The sequence below is a fragment of the Vespula pensylvanica genome, chromosome 1 (assembly GCF_014466175.1).
Source record: "Vespula pensylvanica isolate Volc-1 chromosome 1, ASM1446617v1, whole genome shotgun sequence".
NCBI classification, from domain to species: domain Eukaryota; kingdom Metazoa; phylum Arthropoda; class Insecta; order Hymenoptera; family Vespidae; genus Vespula; species Vespula pensylvanica.
The window spans coordinates 1,120,134-1,135,133 of NC_057685.1; the positions used below are offsets into that span (position 1 = coordinate 1,120,134).

The 15,000-nt window shown below is 38.3% G+C and overlaps 1 protein-coding gene and 1 long non-coding RNA gene across 5 annotated transcripts in view; both read right to left on the reverse strand.

Moving 5' to 3' along the window:
* The window catches only part of LOC122630551 (disks large 1 tumor suppressor protein-like), a 263,281-nt gene that overhangs the window by 118,068 nt on the left and 130,213 nt on the right, over window positions 1-15,000 (reverse strand).
* The window catches only part of LOC122630557, a 5,092-nt gene continuing 1,712 nt past the window's right edge, over window positions 11,621-15,000 (reverse strand). For 3 of the 4 annotated variants that reach the window (XR_006327515.1, XR_006327513.1, XR_006327516.1), the window contains one exon: window positions 11,621-11,737. This is a non-coding gene — a long non-coding RNA (uncharacterized LOC122630557). Of the gene's footprint in view, window positions 11,738-14,993 lie in introns of those variants that run through there. The other variant, XR_006327514.1, reaches the window with a different exon arrangement.

Below are 15,000 nucleotides of genomic sequence, written 5' to 3' on the forward strand. Positions count from 1 at the left end.
AGAGAGAGAGAGAGAGAGAGAGAGAGAGAGAGAGAGAGAGAGATAGCTAGATAGGTAGGTAGGAAGGTAGGTGGATAGAGAGAGAGATAGAGGGAAAAGGATAGCGATAGGAAAAGGAACGTTTTCCACGCGACTATTTCGATTCCCAAATGGAAATGCTCAGGAGACTGGAAAGAGCTGCGTTCAAAATGGTATTAATACACTTCGGGGCACATAGAGACAATCGGATAGATAACGTAGAAACGACGGTGACTGCCGGACGAGATTAGGTCGTCTGCTTAGCTAGAGAAACCGGATTCGGTTACATTTACACATTTATGGAATATCGATTTCGAGTGAATCTGCTGAAGAGGAAGAAGAAGAGGGACAAGAAAAAGCGAAGAAGAAGGAGAAAGAGTACAACGAAGAAGGGAAAGGGAGGAGAAAGAGAGAAAGAGAGAGTGTGTTGAGAGAAGAAAAAGAAGGAAAGTATTCATGTATTCGTCGCTTTAGCAAATTCAAGCCCCGAAGGCAGATTGCATCGAGAGAGGATTGCTAAAAGAGAGAAAGAGAGAGAGAGAGAGAGAGAGAGAGAGAGAGAGAGAGAGAGAGAGAGAGAAAGCAAGAAACTGCAATTTCAAGGCATTATAAATTTACTCGCGATAATGTTCGACATCGAGTCGCCAAGGATTCTTCGATCACAAATATATTCTCGACATAATCGAATTCGAGAGATAGAGAGGGAGAGAGAGAGAGAGAGAGAAGATGGAGAGGAAAGAAAAAGGAGGCGAACGCTTTTTATCATAATTTTATGTGTCTACACGAAAAAGAAAGAGAAGACGAGACTGAAGACGAGACTTTCGTCGAGTTTCGAAGTAACAAAAATCGAAGGTACGAGTGAGCTATGATCGCATCGCTAGTGGGTACTCGAAAAAGTGCTCGATCGTCGAAAATTTTTGAATTTTCTCGTAAAATTGGAATACAACGAGAGACGATAATATGCGATGCGTATGCATGCACGTACATAGAGAGCTATGTGAAGGTAAGTATCTCTAACTTTACCTACCTACTTACCTACCTACCTACCTACCTACCTACCTAACTTACCTATCTATCTATGTACGTATGTACGTATGTACGTGTACGAATTCGAAAAACGCATAGATGAGATTAGAGAGAAGATCGTACGGTGATTCGTTCGTTCGCTCTAAAACTTGGGAACGACTATGGAATAAAATATGATTCATGCTCTGTTCCAAGATAAGACACGTAGGGGCGTATACCCAGCTGCAGGCTTTGACAAATCTCCGGTTATAATTCTTTTGCCATTCTCACGGCCGGGATTTCTTCTACCAGTTTTCGGTATTTCGGGGGATAGGAAAGTTCGCAGGTGCGGAAAGATGAAAGTCGGAAAAGCGAAATCATCGAAGGAATATATATATATATACATATATATGTATGTATATATATATATATATATATATATATATATATATATATAAAAGAGATTTTCACTTATCGCCACGATTCTAATAAATTTATATTATACGATCTGTCTTACGTAACGTAACGCAACGTAAAGCAATATATATATTAAACAAAATTACTTATTTATTACGGTTATATTTGATTATGTTAATACGTCTTCTCTTCTCTTATACATACATACATACATATATATATATATATATATATATATATATATATATATATACGTATATAAGTATATATGATCTTTGATATTTCATTAACCGATTAATTAAACATCGTCAACGCATGACCATGGAAAAATCTTACTAATAAACACTTTACAAGATCAAAAAGATCAAAATAACATAATCATTACAAAGACACGACAACGATACAAACAGGTTAAAAACAACCGTCACGAAGATCTACAAATAAAAAAACAAAGATATTTGAAGAGTTTCTTCCTTCGATAACTCTCCATCGATCGTTAAACCTCTTCCTCTCGGTACAACTCTTCCTCTTACAAATTTCCATTTTCTTGTTTCCTCCATCTTTCTTTTTTGTCTCTTTCTTTTTTTTTTCGCTAGACCAGGCCGGCTTTGACTTTTTAAGCCGATCAAAAGCACGTCGGCGAGCATCGTTGTTGCTGACACAGGTGGTCAGACGCGAAGCACGGCCCATTTACCAATATGCCTGGGCTGTCTGTCGACTTCTATGTGCGTAGCGTATGTGTGTAAGCGTTCGTACCTACGTACGTGCATACATACACGCATGTACAAGTACGTCAATGTGCGTATATATGTGCTAGCTCGTGTCACAGAATCGCTCGGAAAATTCGTGAATTTTTACCACCGAGCTTAACCTCTAACGAAGCGGTCGACTTTATCCAGATGGACGCATCGCAACCGTACCGCATCCCCCTCGGCAACCCCTTCCTAGCTAGCTAGCTACCTACCTACGTAATCATATTTTTTCTCTCTCTCTCTCTCTCTCTCTCTCTTTTTTCCTTTTTTTTCTTCTTTTTTTTTGATACGATACTACGTTCCTTCTATCGTCAAATTTTTATGCGTGCGTACGTACGTGCAACGCGAGAAAGATTGATCGAAAGTTCAAAGTCGCAAACCCAAAGAGAGAGACTATCTCTCCTGTTTCATATGATTTTTCATTCGCCAAAGACTATGCAATAGATGTCCGATATCCGACTTTACGAACTTTCTTCGATATTAATAGAGAAGAAAACGTTATTCATTCGAAGTAGTCCATCGAGAGTAATTCGCTGTTGAGTTACGTATTGCGTGACTCACTGGAATATGTAATATGGAGGAAGGAAATGATCGGTAATATTATTGCGGTAACATTTATAGTTTATAGATCTGCCAATTCGAGATATGTATAAATTACATTTCCTCGTATCTATATCTCTATCTATATCTCTTATACTCTCTCTCTCTCTCTTTCTCTCTCTATCTCTCTTGCTCATCGTGGATCATTAGTTTCAATGAAAAATGTCGATGCTCGGTCAATATTTATAAACGAAAGAGTTTACACCTAGATGAAAACGTTTCGCTATCGAAATCCGAGGAGATACGATCGATTAAAGAAAAGAAGAGTTATAATCTTGGAATTGTACGGATCGAAATAGACGAGAGTAAATCGAGGCGGCTCGCACGGATAAAACTGAGATAAGATTATTGCGTACTATCGTCTTGTAAAGAGAGGACAAAGAAGAGGTGAGGAGAGAGGGAAGGACGAAAGAAAAAAAAGAAGAGAAAGAAAGAAAGAAAGAAAAACAGACAAATAGAAACAAAAACAAAAAAAAAAAAGAAAAAAGGAAATACGAAGCTCGACGATATTCTCAAGGACATTTCATCGACACAGAATTTCGCAGTCAAATAAGCATTCCATCGAGTGTACCTTTCATTGTTCAACGAAGAACACGAAACTCGGTGGATCGAATCGATTAAAATCGAATCGATTAAAATCGAATCGTTGGGACGAAACGAGGCGTTCTTGATAATTGAAAGCCGTTCTCCAATCAGAGCCGATCGAGAGCTCACAACGACTACGACGAAGACGACGACGACGACGACGACGACGACGAAGAAGTAATCTCGGAGGCATTTACTCCTCTTTACTCTTCCCCCTCTTCCAACAACTCTACGATTCTCTACCACAATACCTCCTTCTTCTCCATCGAAATATTAATAGTACGACGTCACGACGATAGCGGTGACGATATCGTTATGTAACGAGAAGTGGAAATACGGAAATAAGAGCATGATGATGAGGTCGAGAAAATTTGTGGAAGAAAGAAAATGACCGCTTTGTATATTATATACATACATATATGTAATATATATATATTTTATGTATATTTATTTATAGATATGATTGTATAGATATACATATTACTGTATATATTTATTATATATATATTATATTACGTAAAAAATGTATACACAGATACATATATTATATGTATATTGTTATGTATAGTATGTATAAATGTATGTATGTGTATAAATATGCAACGCACATTCGACTCCTTCGTTTTTAGCTTCGATCTATCATCGACAAAGAAATAATTTTCTGAAATAATTGTTTCGGGCACGTTCAATTCGCTCATCGTTTTCAATTCAATTACGACCGACCTTCGGGGTATTAGACGACACGTTGTTGAATTATTATCAGAATAGATGAAAAGCTTGTTTGTACTGTCGAGCGAGTGCATTCGCATGCTAATAGCGTGCCTGCCGTTCCATTATGCATTTCTTCTCAACGATAACATACCGCGGAACGAATGGAGTGTACCTATGTGCTTATGTCTCTAAAAAACAAATGCGAAGAATCGAAAGAACGTGGAACGATTTCGATAACTACATAAATACATACGTAATCGTTGAAACACGCGGCGAAGTTAATTTTCGATTCGTTAATTAATTGGTATAGTCGATAAAACGTTAATCATTTTCTCGTAGAAACAATACCGTCAAAATGATAAACAATAGATATAAAGACTATAGAAACATTATATTGTTCTTTCGAATTCGTCGAACGTAATACCAACGATTTTACGTATACGCAATAATAATATTTGAGAGACGCAAAAGAGAGACAAAAGAAAATTACTAGAATTCGATTAATCACCCTAAGCCACGAGAACGAAAGAGAAAGAGAGAGAGAGAGAGAGAGAGAGAGAAAGAAAAAAAAAAGAACTTATAACGATCGAAAAATTATAACGCGAATAATTCTCATCGATAAATAAGTCCAATATGCAATTCCTCTGGGTAAATAAAAGATCCGATAGATCTTAACGTTCGTTAAAATATTTTTCGCGCGAAATGTTTGCGACGGTGATTGCAGAGACCGAAGGAAGGAAGGAAGGAAGGAAGGAAGGAAAGAAGGGATTGAGGAAGAACGAAGAACGATACTCGTGGAACGTAAAAGTGGGTGGATGGGTGGGGGTGGTTGCAAAGATGGGGGAGGAAGTGAGAGGAGAAAAGAAGGAGAAGCAGAAGAAGAAGGAAAAAGAGAGAGAAAAGAAAAAAATGAGTTTCAAGATCGAGACCATTAATCTTTCGATCGCGAAAGTACGAAAAGACGCTTCGTACGAATCGAGACGCTGCTAACTCGAAAAGTTTCCTCCCACCGTTCGTCCGTCCCACCTCGTCCCGGACTATCAAACCCCGGAAGCTATCGACGAAAGGCAAATCCGTACGGAAGGAGAAGATTTGGAGGGGGTGGCAAGGGGTGGCAAACGGCTGGATGGTGGATGGGTGCAACTATTACGTGCAGCAGCAACATACGCCGCCACCATCACCTTTTCGTCCGCCATTTTCGTTAAATTGGACCGACTGAGAAATGGTGAGTAACGTAGGTACGTACGTATCCTCTATACCCTCTATATCTACGTACGTACTTACTCGCGATGCGAAGGATGGCGACGAAGGAAGGATGGCTTTAGAAGGTAGGACGAGAGGAAGAAAGGGGAGGTGTTGGGGTCGGCTGAACGACGAAGAGCTAGAGAGGGTTTTGCGAGCATGGAATCGGCGGGGCAGAAAAGGGAACGAACGACAGCCGACAAATGGACGACCGTTCGTATCCACGAACGTATTTCACGGGACGGACACTGACCAGACTCTAGTGCTCCGCTGCATCGGAAAGCCAATACCGAGAAGGCTTGACCTTTCCCTCGGGGCTATATCCTCCTTTGCCACTCATTGTTTCGGAACTTCTTCCCTCTTAAAATACACACGCGCGCGCATATATACATCCTTCTTTTTTTTCTCGACCTTTTTTCAGACCGTTTGGATCTTAATAATAATCGTGCAATTTTCAAGAACGCTCGATTTAACGCATCGTTATCGGCCGCGGAGAGAAGGGAAAAAGAAAAGTGAAAGAAAAAGAAGAAACAAGGGGAAAAAATGGAAAGGAAAGGGAAAAAATTTCCAACGAGTTTTCTCGTATTTTCGACGCGAGCTATGTTAAAGAGAGAGAGAGAGAGAGAGAGAGAGAGAGAGAGAGAGAGAGAGAGAGAGAGAGAGAGAGAGAGAGAGAGAGAGAGAGAGAGAGAGAGAGAGAGAGAGAGAGAGAGAGAGAGAGAGAGAGAGAGAGAGAGAGAGAGAGAGAGAGAGAGAGAGAGAGAGAGAGAGAGAAGAAAAAGATGGAAAAAAGAAAATAAAAAATGGGGGTTAGGATAGAAAATAAAAAAAAACACACACACACTCCAAAAAAAAAAAGAATAAATCCAACGTCATCCCGACGAATTCGTCCAAACTAGAATCCCAATGATTTATAGGCAAACTTTGCCATACGGATTTAATCCGAGCCCGAGGTGCGCGTGTTTAACCACGATTTGTCCGAAGTTTTAACCGTGAAGTTCCGCATCGCCACGAGGATTTTCATCGATACTCGCTGTTTCTCGTTCGCTTCCCAAATCCAAGCGAATTTTTTGTACAAACATCGGGTGAAACGGAGAAAGGAGAGGAGAGAGAGAGAGAGAGAGAGAGAGAAACAAAGAAAGAAACATAAAACTTGCCGAACCTAAAATATGTCCGCTTTCTTTGTAGAATCTGAAATACAATTTCGCGTAATAAAAAGAATTTTTGATGAAAAGAAAACAAGAGAGATAGAGATAGATAGATAGAAAGAGAGAGAGAAGAAAATAAAATAAAAAAGAAATTAAACTAAAATAAAAAATATAGAAAAATAAAAGAAACAGAATAAAGAGAGAGGGAGAGAGAAGAAAATAAAATTATAAAAGAAAAAATAAACGAATAAAAAAAATAGAAAAAGAAAAAAAAGAAAGAGAGAGAGAGAGAGAGAGAGAGAGAGAGATCCTATCAAATCTGTATAAGGAAATAAAAGAATACGATATAAAACGTGCGTATAGAAAGGAGACTAGAGGCTGAAGGTGTAGTAGAGTGAAAAAGGCACTGGCGAATTGCCGGGAACGTAACGTTTATGTACCGGCAGTTTCCGGTGCTTCTTCACGTGGTAGAGAAGAAAGAGAGAAGGGTGGTAAGGGACGATGGGGGAAGGTAGGGTGGATTCCGGACGGCGTCGTTACCGTTTGGGATCTAAACTCACGCTGCTCGATTCCCAAGGCCCGTACGTTTTCCCAGGCAGCACGCTGCGTGGGGTTTGCTATGGGAGCGGCCGGAGGTGAAGTGAGGTGAGGTGTGGTGAGGTGTGGTGAGGTGAGGTGAGGTGAGGTGAAGTGAAGTGAAGTAGTGGAAGAGAAGAAGAAGAAGAAGAAGAGTAGGAGGAGTAAGAAGAGGAAGAGGAAAGTCACTCCGGGAGGTGGTAAGGTCGTCGAGGGAGAACGATCCAATTTATCGTGTATCCGGAAGCGCTACGTCACTGCCTTCGGCCGAGAGACGCTATCCTTCCCTCCTCAAAGCGATCTCGAGAGTTTCCATGCGAGAGGAGTAAGAGGAGAGAGTAGAAGGTGGAGAAGGAATAAGAGTAGGAGTAGGAGGATCGAGAGGAAAAGGTGGAGGTGAAGAAGGTGGAAGAGAACGTCGAGCTGTTCGTTCAACCGAGAGATTGCTCCTCTTCCGCGGCACGAATTTTTGTCGTCGGAAAAGTTCAAGAAGGGAACTCCATTATACCTGAGTAAATCCTCGATCGATGATCCCTCCCTTCTCGACGAATTACAAACTCTTACAAGTTAATTATACCGAGTGTGAGGGAATATAGATATTAGCAGAAGATCGTGTCGTTCGAGAACGATAATGAGTCTACTTTTGTAAGATTATTTTCTACCTTTTGGCATAATGGAAGAAAGAAAGAAGGAAAAAGAGAGGAAAAAAGAATGAGGGAAGAGGACGAAGTTAGTTGAGAAATTGATAAACTTTTAGAACAGAAAGAAATGTATCTATATGTACATATGTGTACACCACGCACACACAACATGAAAGTAATTCTTTAGAAAAAAGATAAAGAGGAACTCTAAGAGGAACTCTTGAACGATTTCAAAGAATATGGGGAATGCCAATACGCTATGCATACGCGTGCATGGGGGATGTGAATGTTGGAGAGAGATAGAAAGACAGAGAACGTAGGACGAGGGTTGGTGTTCACGTCTGGCATGTAACGTATGGCGGCTGCCTGCTCTCGGCAAACCTACCGTGAAACGTTCCATTCAATGGCATTTTGGTAACGGCCGGAGTGCGACGCATAGTCACCCGTACACTGTTGGGACACTATCGGGATTGTTGTTATCGAGGGGCAGACAGACAGACAGAGAGAGAGAGAGAGAGAGAGAGAGAAAGGAAAACGTACGTAGTGCGGCTACGATTTCGATTGCACTTTGGATTGGTAACGCTTTGCGGCCTTGTTGCGGTTTTAAATCGGCCACGAATTTCACCCTCGTCTCTAAGCGTAACAAAGTCAGGGCAAGGTCGTTCCTAGGAGAATTAACTTCGCAAAATGAAAGGGAATTTCTGTTGTTGTAATCTATCCTCTACATGCATACATTATACATACACATATATATATATATATATCTAATAAAATATATATATGTATGTAAAATATATATAAAATATATACAAACAGTATATGTGTGTATGTATGTGTAATAATCCTTACATTTATTTTTTGCTAGATACGATATAACCGATATAGCTAAGGAAAAGAACGTTGAACTCGGAACAAGAAATCGTTCCTTTTAATGACTGTTTATATAAACGAGTAATTCAAATGTAAAACTTTCGTCTACTCATGGAAATCCAAAGGAGATCAAGGTCGTCGTGGCCCAGTTAACACGTTCGATCGTGCATAAGCATGTAAGTATGTAGGTATACGAACGCGAAGCGTTACGAAATCACGATAAACAGGTCGACGATAATTGACACGCATTAACGAAGGAGGTTCCTCTATGCATCGCGTGTGCATTTCCGTCTCTCTCTCTCTCTCTCTCTCTCTCTCTCTCTCTCCCTCTCTCCCTCATTCTTTTTTACGTCTCCTACTTGTTCGTGTTATGCCTACGAACGAGTTATCTCTCTCTCTCTTTCTCCCTCTGTCAATCCATCTATCTTTCTCAAGTAAGCGTGAGAGCAACCAGCAACGTGCTTGCGTAAGAGAACGTCGGCTCATCGTCCACGTGCGTAGTACTCGTACCGTGCACGTAAGTACATACATATGTACATATGTACAATATGTGTTTATATCGAGCGCAATCGAATATCAGTGTGACCTTCGTGAGACAAGTCTGAGATCCACACGCGTTTATCGTATTCTTCTTCTTCTTCTTCTACTTCTAATTCGATGACTTTTAATAAATTACGAACTGTGATACTTTTTTTTTCTTATGACAAAATTGTCTCACACACACACACACACACACACACATCTACATGCGTACATATATACGTCGTACTTACATATACATCATACGTAGTCCTAATACCTCCGTCTTATCTAAATACGATGATTAATATTTTGTCAACCTCGCGAACGTTTATAAAAAGAGAAATAAAAACGATTCTATAGAGAGACGTAGTAGAATAGTCAAGTCGTTTGATTCCTCTCTCTCTCTCTCTTTCTCTCTTGCTGTCTCTCTAGCTGTCTTTCTCTTGACGTTCCTCTCTTGAAAAGCCGACAATTGCACTCCGAACGTTACGACGTTGTTTATGTTCCGCGGTTTCTCCTACGTTCTTTTCTTCAGTTCTCTCTCTCTCTCTCTCCCTCTCTCTTTATTTTTCGTTAAACCAAGCTACTCCCTTGACCAGCTTCAACCTAAGAAACCATCTCTCTTCCTTCCTTTCTTTCTTTCTTTCTTCTTTTCTCTCTCTCTCTCTCTCTCTCTCTTTCTCTCTTTCTTTCTTTCTTGTCGAGTTATTCCACGTTTTCCTATCGTATGAAACGCCATGGAGAAACCAAGAAAAATGATCAAACGACAACGACACGACGACAACGACGACGACAACAACTTTTCTTTCCTTTCTTCTTTTACGTTCGCGAGACTATCGAATTGTGTACCTTGAAATGGATAGTCGTAGGAAAAAAAGAAAAAGAAAAGAAAATAGAGAAAGAGAAAGAGAGAGAGAGAGAGAGGAGGGGTTGAAAGTTTGTAGGATCTCAAAGTCGCAAGAAATTCTATTTAACGAAGAAAAAAAAAAAAAAGAAAAAAAAACTCGATCTTACCAAACTATATTTCTTTGTCAAACGATAAATGATCCAATGCGAGTGATAAACAACGATAGTATCGAATTATAACTTGAATTCAATATTATAAATATTTCACAATCTCGATAAAAAAGAAGAGAGAGAGAGAGAGAGAGAGAGAGAAAAGAACAAAAAAAAATGAAAAAGAAAAAAGAAGAAAGAAGAAGGAAGATCAACGAGTATATTAGATCGATGATATCGCAAAATTCATTTCCATGTTTTCGATAATGATAATATTTCCATATTATCGATAATGATATATGTAATTTCGATGACGGTAACACAATCTTTGATACAACTGGCGATAATAAAAACTAAGTACACGCGTAATATCAAATATCGAGTAGTATAGGTATAGACGGCAAAAACGATCGAAAATATACGTATTAATAAAAGTTTCCAAGAAAAATAATATTTTTCGAAAACCGAACTGACATTCGATATTTATTACGATAACGTTAACGTACGGAAGAGGGGTAGGAATGGGTAGGGCGTTGGAGCATCGATGTTGAAGGGTGGAAAAGGGTAGATAGAAAATTGTTTCTCTCAAGGGACCACGGTGGGGAGATCGAAGGGAATACTTTTAATTAACGAACGACGTCAAATTAGATTCGATAATTGTAACGCCTCTCGATCTCCTCGTTGCGTTTCTATATTAAAATAGAGAGTACGCGGATCCATATCGTTGCCCAATAATGACTAGCAACGGTACTACGTTATTAAGCTGCTAATTCCGCTAATGAATAATCAAGAACGTGACATTGCCATTACGTGGAATCGAATAACTGAAAATTAACTGACTAATTGAAAACTTTACGAGTTCGACGGTGAACATCATTTTACTAACGGTAAAAGAAGATGGATATCAAAAGCGAAATTAATTAGATAATCCGATAACGTTATCGAGTTTTTTTAATCATTGTTTATGTCGCAATAGACATAACAATGAAAGGTAGAGAAAACGATCGGCATTAAATAGGTCGGCTGAAAAAGAAAAATTTTCTTTCGTTAAGTCGCCATTCCTTCGTCTTGATTATTTTTATATCGAATCGAAGATTTTTCTCTCGCAATATAAAGAGTATCTATTTCGTTGGAACGAACGAAGGATCGAAAAAATTCGCTGACGATATATTGCGATCGCGATCGAGTATACCCGAGAAAATACGCGAATCATGGAATCTCGAAATCGCGATACGGCGAAATATATGGTGACTCACCGTGTCGAGATTAAACAGACTCGAAACCTTCTTGAGGAATCCGTCCTGCGACTTCTTCTTCCTTCTGGTGGTCATCCTTTTGTATCTCGCTGGATTGACCTTAACTGTCGATCAGGATTCGAGTTTAATCCACAATTAATCCGATCGTTCAAATCGAGCCGAGGCACATATTTCTTTCACTTGATTCACACGAGAACTCGATTGAGTACGAAAGCACAATAGTTAAAACTAGAAAACTATAATTTTGTCCATATACACACGCACAGATATATATATATATATGTGTGTGTGTTTATGTGTATGTACGTATATATCGATTAGATCGATTTTAAAATTCAGATCGGAGCCTCTTGTTGGTAGCTTGTACAAGTCGAGAATGCATCACCGAACGTACCTTCCTTTAAACGTGTCACGATTAAAGAATTTTTTCGTAACATTTTAAACGGATTAGACATGAAATTGGATTAAATGAAAACGAGCAGAGATTCGATACGCCTCGAGATTCTTCTGAATATCATTGAGAAGAGAAGGAGAGAGAGAGAGAGAGAGAGAGAGAGAGAGAGAGAGAGAGAGAGAGACCACGGTGTAAAACGGTTTCGAAATCGCCCACACGGTGAAACGGTACACGCGATACTATCTCTACTCGTGTTGCAGCCCTAAGTCCTGAACACGTCGCGAGTTGCAGGTGGGTGTTAGTCCCACGATACATACGTCCGTGAAAGTGGAACGAGGAGAGACGTACACGAAAGTCCGTAAGGACGAGTGCGAGTGAAAGAGAGAAAAAGAGGAAACGAGCGAGAGAGAGAGAGAGAGAGAGAGAGAGAGAGGGGGGAGCCAGGCAGCCGTGACCCCACGTGACTTGATCGTAATCCTCTTGTACACCCAACTTTTTTCTTTTTTTATATAATATATATATATATATTTTTTCTTAATTTTTTTTCGCTCACTTTTTTTGCTCCTTTTTCTTTTTTGAACGAGAAAATAAATATCAAATGACTCGAAGCCTTCCCTCGTTACGACCTTCGTACGAATTCGCTAATACTTCCTTGATAAGGAAAAAAAAAAAAAAAAAAAAAGAAAAAAAGAAATAGAAAAAGATAACGATCGTTTAAGAAAATAATAAAATATGTATAATAAAATAAGGAAATCGTGAAATCGCGTTTTCTACTTTGCCTTCTCAAAGGACGTTTTTCTTTCTTTCTTCTTAAGTACAGTGTACTAGGAAAGGTTAGTAGATGCCCCCGAAGAAGTGAAAATAGTATATAACCGAGTACGACCGGTAAATTGCACGCCCTGGCTGATCGATCAGTGAAAGTACGTTCTGTAGTACGTATATATATATATATATATATATATATATATATATATATATATATATATTATACATACCAACAAGTAGTACAACGTGGTCTTCTCCGCAGGTAGCCGACTATTGCAAGACTTTCTTTGAACAAGGGTATCACGAAAGTTGAATTCTACGATCTCCTTACAAAATTGAGACGCATAATTCGCAGACATCGGAGAGCTACTCTAATATACTTTATTTTAATATAAAAACTTAACGTTAATTCTTCTTTAATACGTTCTAATTCGATCCTATTGATACATACGTAATAAGCGCGATCTATCAGTCACGTAAAAAAAAAAAAAAAAAAGACATAAACAATAAAAATGAAAAATAAACGAATAAATAAAAACGAGAGGAACAAAAAAGTGAAAGAAATCAAGCTTAAAAAACGATTGATCCAGAAAGAATTTTTGGTATCGCGAAAAAAGCTCTGTTTTCTTGATTGAAAAGCTCTCTCTCTCTCTCTCTCTCTCTCTCTCTCTCTCTCTCTTTTTCGTTTTTCTCCGTCTTTTTCCTTTTTCTTTCCTTTCCTTTTCTTTATTTTTTGAACGAAAAATTCGAAAGCTTTTCCAGGTGACGCGACGTTGCAATCGATCGATAGTAACGGAGAGTCGGGGACTAAAACCTGATTTCTTTCTTTCTTTCTTTCTTTTTTTTTTTTTTTCTTTTTGGGAACAGATACACCGATGCTTTCGGATCGCGTAAAAGTTGTAGTAGTAGAAAACGATAAACGAAGCTACGGGTAGATAACTTCGTTGTAAGATATTGCTATCGCTCCCTTCCTCCCTTTTTTCCTCCAACCTATACACCTTCCAACTTTCTGTACGAGTTTTACCACCCTCTATGGACGGCAAACTTATCGCAAACTACGTAAAAGACTGTATTTAACGTGCGGTATCGCTTGTCGTACAAGTTGTTACGTCGAAAAAGTTAAGAAGATAATATTATTGTTAAAATAAATTCGATATGGATCGATATCGATCGAACGATACGAAGAAAAAAACAAAAAGAAAACACAAGAAAAGAAAAAGAAAAAACATCCGTACTTTATTTAAACATAAGAGTACAACTGTTAGTTGAATCTAAACATTTATATATATATATATATATCTATCGGTCATGTCAGTCACACACCGTGTATATTATGTTATACCATTAAAACGAACAGGAGACCTATTAGAAGCGTTAGCGATGCGCGTGAAACATAGAACAATGCGATTTCTCGCAACGAATGAATAAGCCGGTAAAAAGTTGTAACGCAATACCGATACATACAAAGAGAATATGTACGTATACATATGTAGTACGACGTATCTTTTTGAACCGTAACGAATCGAAAACATTAACGGAGAAAATCTAAACGTTTCTATTATTCCTACGTTTTAGTTCTAATTTTACTTTGAATTTAATTCTTTCATTGATTTTTATAAAAGAATTATATGTGTGTGTGTGTGTGTGTGTGTATGTGTGTATATATATAAATATCAAATATTTTCATTTAATATATAAACAAAGAAAAAGTAGATCGTTTAAAAATTGAAAAAAAAAAAAACGTTCATCATTTTTGTGAAATACTATTTACACTGTTATTTCGAAATAAAGGAAAAAAATGATAGAAATAAAAAAAAAAGAAGAAGAACATCGAATCAATAACGATACGAGCGAATCGAACGTTCGAACGTTTGAATTTCCCGGGCTCACGCGCACCCGACGATTCTCAATTCACGCTACGTTTCTCTCGCAGCGATATCGTATCTTTTTCAAAAATAAAAAAAAAACAGAGAAGGAAAGAAAAAGGAATATAACTTTCGCGTGTCTGAACGAGTTAAGGAAACGAAAAAAAAGGGACACGATGGTACCTCTTCGATGTTGTGAAATGAACTAACAAGGGAGACTGATGTGTACACTCGTGTACATACATACATATATATGTATGTATATATGTATGTATGTATGTATGTATGTATGTATGTATATTGTACATGGTTCCTCTCGCTCGCAAGAAAACGTGCTTTATCGGTGATCGTAAAACGAGCAACCTCGTTGGCAGGAAAGACGACGGATAACCGCAAGTTTGCGTTAGTCGCGAAGACGGACGACGGCGACGACGACGAAATACACATTTACACGACGTAAATCTGACAGAAAGAAAGAAAAACATGAGAAAAAGGAAAAGAAAAGAGAGAAATATATATATATATATTTCTATATAAATTCTACTATACAAATTCTATATATATATATATATATATTTCTATATAAATTCTACTATATATATTCTATATATATATATATATATATATATATATAAAA